This window comes from Piliocolobus tephrosceles, chromosome 8 (genome assembly GCF_002776525.5).
Source record: "Piliocolobus tephrosceles isolate RC106 chromosome 8, ASM277652v3, whole genome shotgun sequence".
In the NCBI taxonomy this organism is placed as follows: Eukaryota; Metazoa; Chordata; class Mammalia; order Primates; family Cercopithecidae; genus Piliocolobus; species Piliocolobus tephrosceles.
In genome coordinates, this window is record NC_045441.1 from 96,707,490 (window position 1) to 96,716,704 (window position 9,215).

The following is a 9,215-nucleotide window of genomic DNA, read 5'->3' on the forward strand; positions in this document are numbered from 1 at the left end:
TTTGCATCAAACAATCTGAGTTTAAATCCTGGCTGCATCAACTGGCTGGGGGACCTTGAAGCCTATTCTGTCTGTCATTTGGGGTGGTAGCGCAGGCCTCAAAGGTGGTGAGCTGGAATCAGTGAGATCCAGGTGCTTGGCACAGCTTTCTCCATAAGTTGTGTCTTTATAGCTCTTGGAGATGATTCTGTTTTAAAACCAGAGGATCCTCTGGTGTAAAATGCCAGGGTTTGCCAATGTCAGTGCTCTGTGATAAAAAGCATTTTGGAGGTCAGATTTCACAAGAAGCATGGTTGAAACTAAAATTTTAAATCTCCAATTTGCATGTGAATGAATACATCTTATGGAGTGCCAGATCAAAGGCCTACTGATCCCATCAACTCTTCAACATGTAGATTCTGTGTGAGGATCAATGATCCTACCTCAGTATCCAAGTCCTGGATAATAGACTGGCTGCAAGTTCATTTAGAGACCTAAGGTGCTTATTGTTAAATACAAGGAAAGCTTGATTTATGATGTCTGGAACTTCCTAAAGAAGTTCTTTGTGCTTCTTTGAGTTGAGAATTCCAATAAAATCAGAAAAAACAACTTAACCAATATGGCAGCTCAAATATCCAAGTCCCATTCTAAGGTAAAAACCATTGAATAAGAAGCAATACCCTGGCCAGTCGCAGTGGTTCACCCTTGTAATCCCAGCACTTTGGGAGGCTGAGGCGGGTGGATCACCTGAGGTTGGGAGTTTGAGACCAGTCCAACCAACGTGGTGAAACCCCATCTCTACTAAAAATACAAAAATTCGCCAGACATGGTGGTGCACACCTGTAATCCCAGCTACTCAGGAGGCTAAAGCAGGAGAATGGCTTGAACCTGGGAGGCAGAGGTTGCAGTGAGCCGAGATCGCACCACTGCACTCCAGCAGAGTGAGACTCCATCTCAAAAAAAAAAAAAAAAAAAGAATCAATACCCTATAGATATTGATAGAGATATTTAATAGAGGGTAAGTGATGATAGGGTGCTGAGGTTATTTGCTAATTAGTGTCTTAAAGGATATATGAGAGAATTACATGTGTATCTTGTGTGTGAATGAAAGTGCAATATCCTTATGCCATAAAGTAGTTATTTATACCTGGAGCCGTGCCTTGTGTTGTAGTTAGAGATGGGAAAACACACAGTGCCTATTCCAAAGGCGGCCACAATCTAGTATTTGAAATCCAGGCTCCTCAGTGCGATTTTCACATGTGATGGAAAAGTTTCTTCAAGGAAGAACATCTTTGAAGTTATAGTAGAAAATAAGATGTGAGGCCAAAACAATTGATTTCCCTTTTTTTTTTTTTTTCTTATATGCTACGTAAGGAAATCCTCTTAGCTCTACCTTGAAAATATGACTGGACTCTATCTACTTCTTACTACCCCTCCTGCTACCACTCAAGACCATGCCATCATCATCTCTCACTGGGAATAGCCTCCTAACTAGGCCCCCCACTATACTCTATTCTAGACACAGCAGTCCAGTGACTCTTTTAAATAGCACCACTCCTGCATTCAAGGCCCTATGCTCACTCAGAGTAAAAATCTAAGTCCTCACAATATGAGATCTGAGCTCATATTCCCTCTCTGGCCTCATCTCTCACCTCGCCTTGACCACTCTGTTTTACTCCACTGACCTCCTTACTGCTCTCGGATCCCCCATCCTCTCAGCTACACTACCCCAGGACATTTGCACCAGTTCTCCTCTTAGCGTGGGCCATCCTTCCTCCATAAAGCCACGTGACTAATGTCTCTTGATCTTTAAACTTTTATTCAACTGTTGCAATGAGGCTTACCTTTACCACAGTATTTTAAATCATCAACCCCCCCCCACACACACACACCACCCCAACTCTGGTACTCTGATACTCCTAACTTTTATATTTCCATCATTGACTTACTGCTCTACATTTGTGTGATTTACTTTCCATTATGGTTATTGTTGGTTCTTTGTTCCCTTCCACTAGAATGTAAACTCCATTTTTGTTATTTTATTCACTAGTCTATTCTAATCACTGGGAACATTTAACAACACATATTTATTAAATGAATAAATTAATCACATAACAAGGATAGAAAGACACCTTTGAAATAATCTGATCTCCAACTTGATACCTCAGATTTTTCAGGATGCGTCTAATATACAAACCAAGGACAATCTATACTCATGTGCTCTAAATTCAGGTATGCAAAGAATGGGCTCCTTGGCAATTGATTTATTTACAAAGTTCAACTCAATTTCGACCAGCACTCCTAAAATTATCTGTGGTGAAGAAATTTTAAAAATTCAATCTGCCATGAAGCAAGACTTTTATATGTTACAATAATGATGAATTTCTAGAAAACCAAAATTTAAAAATACACATACAAAAATAATTAATGATAATATATAATGTATGTGTATTAGGTTCAGTAGTAATATAACTACTCTGTCAAACTGCTATACAAATTTGGAACACTTTCAATTTCTTTTCTTATGGCATGGTGGGCGAGTAATGACAGTTGGAGAAACACATTGAGGAGCATGTCCAGTCTTGACTTTGGAGCTCACGCTTCAATTGTGCCCTTACCAGACTGTCAATACCGCCCTCTCATGCCCTCAATTTAACAGGGTTGTCCTGTGCACTTTGCTAATTGTGCTGTCCACAGTGTGTTTCTGGAGGAGACCTCGAGAGCCTTCCTTGGGAATTCTTGCAAATTCTAGTTTTTCAGAAGCCCAGTGAGTTGACCTTCAAAATGTAAGGATAAAGCCTTAGCTTTCCAAAGTTGCTTATTTCTTCTCTTTATTTTATATGTTATTATATTCACTCTTACTAAGAAACATATTTATTAAAAATGTAGCAAGCTTAATACAGCTTGTATGTATAATACCTGGGGACATCTAAAAATAAATCTAGAATTTTATTAATATGTATGAATGAAGTGAACAATATATTTCTCTTGTCTCATAGCAGTTGAGTCTATTGCCTGGATACAGTAATAAGAAGAATTGTATCCATAAAAAAGATGTGACCATTTAATGTTTTGGGGGAGGAAGTTGAAATAGAATTTGGAAATAAGAAAGTAGTAAACTCATATTTCTCTAGATATTTTAAAAATATGATACATGCAAAAAGAGTTCACATTTTAGTGTGTTATAATTTCTCCTCTGAAAAATATCCTAACTGAGGATGTGTGATGTTACCAAGCATTTGTTTTCAGTTTATGTACAGGATTCTCCATGGAGATATGTCCATAACATGAAGGCATCCAATATAGAAAATGACATGCAATGCCTTTATTCTTCCAGTTTAATTAATGCTATGACAACCACTTGGCAGAGACTGTGGTGAAGAGGAGGCCTCTGTAGGGAACTGCAAGTTATAAGCAGTAAGGAGACTGTCAAACTGTTATTGGGACCCAACGTATGGAAACTCAAAGCTTTTTTAGCAGCTTCACTGGAGATAAATTTCAAGGAGAACAAGTAACTCAAAAAATTGGGTTGTTTAGTCTAACAAAAGGAAAGTTGATAGTGGTAGGAATCATATTTTTAGAATGCATTCTGAACATATAGAAAATGGTTTCCCAAATTTAGAAAAAAAAAAAAAAAATCCTGGCCAGGTGCAGTAGCTCACGCCTGTAATCCCAGCACTTTGGGAGGCTGAGGCGGGCGGATCACAAGGTCAGGAGATCAAGACCAGCCTGGCTAACACGGTGAAACCCTGTCTCTACTAAAAGTACAAAAAAATTAGCTGGGCATGGGGGCGGGAGCCTGTAGTCCCAGCTACTCAGGAGGCTGAGGCAGGAGAATGGCATGAACCCAGTGGTGTGAGCCGAGATTGTGCCACTGCACTCCAGCCTGGACAACAGAGCGAGACTCTGTCTCAAAAAGAAAAAAAAACCTAAACCTACCCAAGCTGTGTGTTTTCACAATGCCCTGAGTGCTTTGAGAAATTCAACATTACTTCCTTCCTGCAAGGGTGATTTATTGAGCCCCATGGCTGTACTGGGTACAGTGCTGAACAAGACAAAGTCCCAGCTGCCACTGAGTGAGCCAGGGGGACAGATAAGCAACTCGTCAGATACAGAATAGGTGGACAATGAGAAAGACTGGGGAAAAATAAAACACTTAGGACTAGAGAGCAACGTCATTGCAGTCAGGGGAATCAGGGAAGGCCTCTCTGATGTTTGGACTGAGATCTTAGTGAAAGGAGGGAATGGGCCACCAGGAAAAGTGTTCCAGACCAGGAGAGAGCTAGGGCAAAGGACCAAAGCCCACGCCTGTTTGCTGAGCTTGAGAAAGAGCAGACCAGTGTGATGGAGCACAGGGAGCAGGTGGAAGGTGGCAGGAAGGGAAGTGAGGGAGGAGCCAAGAGCCCATCTTTGCAGGACCTCATGAGGGTTCCCAACTCTATGAAACCAAGGCCCCCTTTAGATAACTAATATTTCCCAATGGCCCTTTTATTTATTTATTTATAGAGATGCTTATAGAAGTTTCATTTGTAATAATTAAATGATAGAAACAACTCAAATGTTGTATTCTGGGATAATTCAGTTTGTGGTAAAACCTTATAAAAATTTGTGTTTATGTGTAAAATGGAGTTAGGATCTAGGCTCAGATCATAATTAATAGGACTTTCAAAAGTCTTGCTGGACCTAGGACAATTTTTCATTGTGTGAGACTTCTGAGCATTGTGTAACAGCTGGCGTTCCTGACCCCACCTGTTAAAGGCCAGGAGCACCTCCACAGGTCTCCCATAAACCCTCAGCAGACATCATCTTCTTGAAAGCCATGGTGATTGGCTGTGATGGAGTCTGGGTTTTATGAGACGGTATTGGTGAGTTTAGAGCATTGCTATCGATCAGTGGTGTTCCATAGAACTCTATGCAAGGATGAAAATGTACTGAAATTACCCCTCCAACAGGTAGCTGCTAGCCACAGGTTGCACAAGGACTTGACCTGTGGCAAGATTGAGGAACCAAATTTCTAATTTAATTTAATTTCAATTTATTGAAGTTTAAATATCCATGTGGCTAGTGGCTGCCATGTTGGACAACACCGCTACAAACTATAAATATAGATCCCTAACAACCGGTTTTTTCTCTTGCTCCTTTGCCACCCCTTTTTACTTTCATGGCCATTTCTTTTTGATTCTGCTCATTTGAAAAGCCAACTCCTTGGAAATGTCGGACTCGGAGCACTGCACCAACACTTACTTAAGGGCTAATAAATATATAATGGTGGCTTCCCTGAATTCCTTATGTCTGGTTACAGCTGGGAATAAGCCCCTTTCACTTGATAATACCCAGTGTCTCTACCAAATACTGGGCTAACAGTGACTGGGGCAGTTACCCAGAAAACAGAATGCCTGAATGCAGAAGTGCCTCTCACCTACAGATGGGGACTGAAGTATCCCAGCAACTTGAGCTTTACAAGACCAAGTTCTAGCACAGTGAGGGCGGAGATGAGAGAAGAAATAACAGGGAAAATTAAAAGAGAGTTGATACGGTTGGGCTGTGTCCCCACTCAAACCTCATCTTGAACTGTAGCCCCCAGAATCCCCATGTGTCATGGAAGGGACCTGGTGGGAGGTAATTGAATCATGGGGGCAGATTTTTCCCATGCTGTTCTGGTAATAGTGAATAAGTCTCATGAGATCTGATGCTGTTATAAAGGGCAGTTCCCCTGCACATGCTGTCTTGCCTGCCGCCACATAAGACGTGCCTTTGTTCCTCCTTCTCCCTCTGCCATCATTGTGAGGCCTCCCCTAGCCATGGGGAACCGTGAGTTTATTAAACCTTTTTCTTTATAAATTACCCAGTCTCGGGTATGTATTTATTAGCAGCGTGAGAACAGACTAATGCAAAAGTAAAAGGAGCCAAGAGAGGATTCAGGAATGATCCACGAGTACAGTTTAACCTGGAGCCGAGTGAGGGAAGCCTTTAACAGTACAGTAGGATCGAAACCAGGGGACAAAGTTATCTTGCTACATGAATGGTGGAATCCCAGTTAGCTGAGGCTCCTCTGCCAACCAGACCTGACCCTCACTCTTCCTGAAGAAGAAAGCGTTTCTTGCCCCCTCCAGTTTTTGCTTACCATTTTCCCTTTAAATAGTACCAGTTCTTCAGTGCCTAGATCACAAGTCACCATGTTTCTTCTAGGCCTTCCCACTCCTCCACCCTATGTGCCTCTATCGCAGCACTCATCCCAACCAGCTGCAATCAAGCCTCCCCAGAACCTCTAGTGGGGATGGCCTTCTCCTTTCCTGAACCCTCTCAGCACTTCCTTGCTCACGACACAACATGGCTGTGTGCATCCTGGTCCATCTCCTTCACTAGAGGAAGCACCTACAGCCAAGGATGGGGTCTCATGCATTTATGTATCCCCTGCACAGAGCCTGGCCAAGGTGGGTGCCTGATGAACTTGGGTGTATTAGAATCTAGTTACTTTTCTCCTTAACAAAGAAGAGAGTCTGCATGTTAGGCATAACAATAGCCCCCCAAAACACATCCACCTCCTATTCTCCCAAACCTATGAATGTGTTGCCACGAACCGCAAGAGCGACTTTGCAGATGTGATTAAGTATTTTGAAATAGGGGGATTATCCTGGTGGGCCCAATGTAATTACAAGGTTCTTACAAGGAAAGGAAGAGGCAGAAGAGGCAGAAGACAACAGAAGTGGGGCCAGAGACACGGATTTGAAGATGCTATGCTCCTGTGTTTGTAGATGAAGGAAGGGGCTAAAGCAGGGAATGCAGACAGCTCCTAGAAGCTGGAAAAGTCAAGGAAACCATCTCCCCTAGAGCCTGCAGAAGGAACTCAGGCCTACCAACACATTGATCTTCAGCTCAGTGAAACCCATTCCAGACTTCTTACCTCCAGAGCTGTAATATCACAGCTGTGTATCGCTTTAAGCCACTAGCTTTGTGATTTGTTACAGCAGCAGTAGTCGAGTAATATTCCCTGACTGCCCTTCAGCTGCCAGAGGCCTCTCTCTTTGGGCCACTTGAGCCCTAGGGCAGCCTCAAGGAGCCCTACTTTGAAGTCCATGATTGCCCTTTAAACAATGAGGATGTTCTACGTCTTTCTAAATGTGTCCACAGGCTGTGCAAGGTGGCTCGTGCACTTTGGGAGGTCGAGGTGGGTGAATTGTTTTGAGGTCAGGAGTTCGAGACCAACCTGACCAACATGATGAAACTCCATCTTTACAAAAAATACAAAAATAATTAGCTGGGCATGGTGGTGGGTGCCTATAATCCCAGCTACTCAGGACGCAGGCTGAGGTAAGAGAATCGTTTGAACCCAGGAGGCAGAGGTTGCAGTGAGTCAAGATCATGCCATTGCACTCCAGCCTGGGCAATAGAGCAAGACCCTGTTTCAAATAATAAATAAATAAATATCTCCACAGAAGCAGAGGCCACTTCCCACCCTACCATCATAGGGACCAGGGTTTTCCTCAAGGGAGGAAAGTACCACTTAAGGAAAGCCTGTATTTGATAATGCATTGTTTTTATTTAATACATTGATAAACCCAGAAATGTTTTTACACTGTGTATCCTGAGTCTGGGCAGAGGTGGAACCTTCCTAGGGCAGCCTGTGGAGGTGCCAGGGAGCAAGCAGTTTTCTGCAGAGGAGCTGGGCACCCCCTCAGCACTATCTGTCTGTTAAGGCAGCTCTCACAGACTCAGCGTGCTCCCGGCATTCCCTGAGTCCCATCACCATTGATCGTTACTGCCTGTCCAGTGGCCCTCTTTCCTGCTGGAGTGTGCGCCTTGTGGGCACACGTTCTGAGTCTGATTTGGTGCTGCATCTCCAGGCTCAGCACAGGGCCTTGCTCACAGTGGGCGCTGGACACCTATATGGAATGAATGAAGCCACTACCAGGTGCATTGCCTAGAAGGAAAGAACTATTCGAAACTAAAGCCCACGGGCAGCTTAGGAAAGTAGGTGCACCAGTTGGGTCCCTCACTCCGGTGCCTGGCTGTCAGCCTTTGCACAGGGGTTCTCAGTATTGGCAGTATGTTGGAATTGCCTGGAAAGCTTTAAAATATTGCTGTCTCAGAGATTCTCATTTAGTTGGACCAGGGTATAGTTTGGGCTTGGGTTTTCTTTAAGTTTACCAAGTAAGTCTAATATTAAGCCAAAGTTGAAAAACATTGCTCTGCATCAACTTCCCTTGCACTGAGGAAGGTTTTTGTTGTCATTTTGTTTTTATCACCTAGAACCTCAAACTCATCTGAGCCTCCTGTTCTTAGATAATGAAAATAGATACCATTTGTTATTTATTTACTATTGCTATGCACTATTCTAAGCACTTTGTGAGTAATAACTCAATCCTCAAGCAGTTCCAAAAGGTGGCTGCTATTATTCCTTTGTTTCTTTCAGACAGGGTCTCACTCTGTCACCCAGGGGGTGTGCAATGGCATGATCACAGCTCACTGCAGCCTCAACCTTTCTGGCTCAAGCAATCCTCCCACCTCAGCCTCCTAAGTAGCTGGGACTACAAGTGGGCACTATCATGTCTGGATAATATTTTTATGTTTTGTAGAGATGGAATTTCACCATGTTGCCCAGGCTGGTCTTAAACTCCTGGACTCAAGCAATCCTCCTGCCTTGGCCTTCCAAAGTGTTGGGATTACAGGTGTGAGCCACCACACCTGGCCTATTCTTTTTTAATAGAGGGGAAATTGATAAGAAAGGTAACTTTGCTCATAGATGGTAAGCAGTAGAGTTGAGATTTGGACGTAGACAATCTGACTACAAAGACCCATGGCCTTAAATACCTGGTTCCACTGGGAAAGGTAGGAGGGATTTCAGGACTCTACCTCAGAGTAATGGCTACCCATTTGCCTGCCTTCCAGCTCAGCAAATTGTTCTCTGACTGGCCTCGTTACAGTAGGTAGCTAGTCAGGTATGAGCAGGGCAGGAGAGGAGTGTTGGGCGACCATCACGTGATGGTTAGGCGGTTGTTAACTGCTTCTCAAAAGTAATAATTGGTCACAGCCAGCACCAGGGGAAGGCAGGCTCCACATGAGAAGAAAACACCTGAAATTGGATCACAGATTCCCAATAAGATCGTGGAAGTATGCCAACGCATAAAACCCCAAGTCAAGAGATCAGGCTGCACACTTGGTTTTTTTTTTGTTTTTTTTTTTTGAGACGGAGTCTTGCTCTGTCACCAGGCTGGAGTGCAGTGGCCGGATCTCAG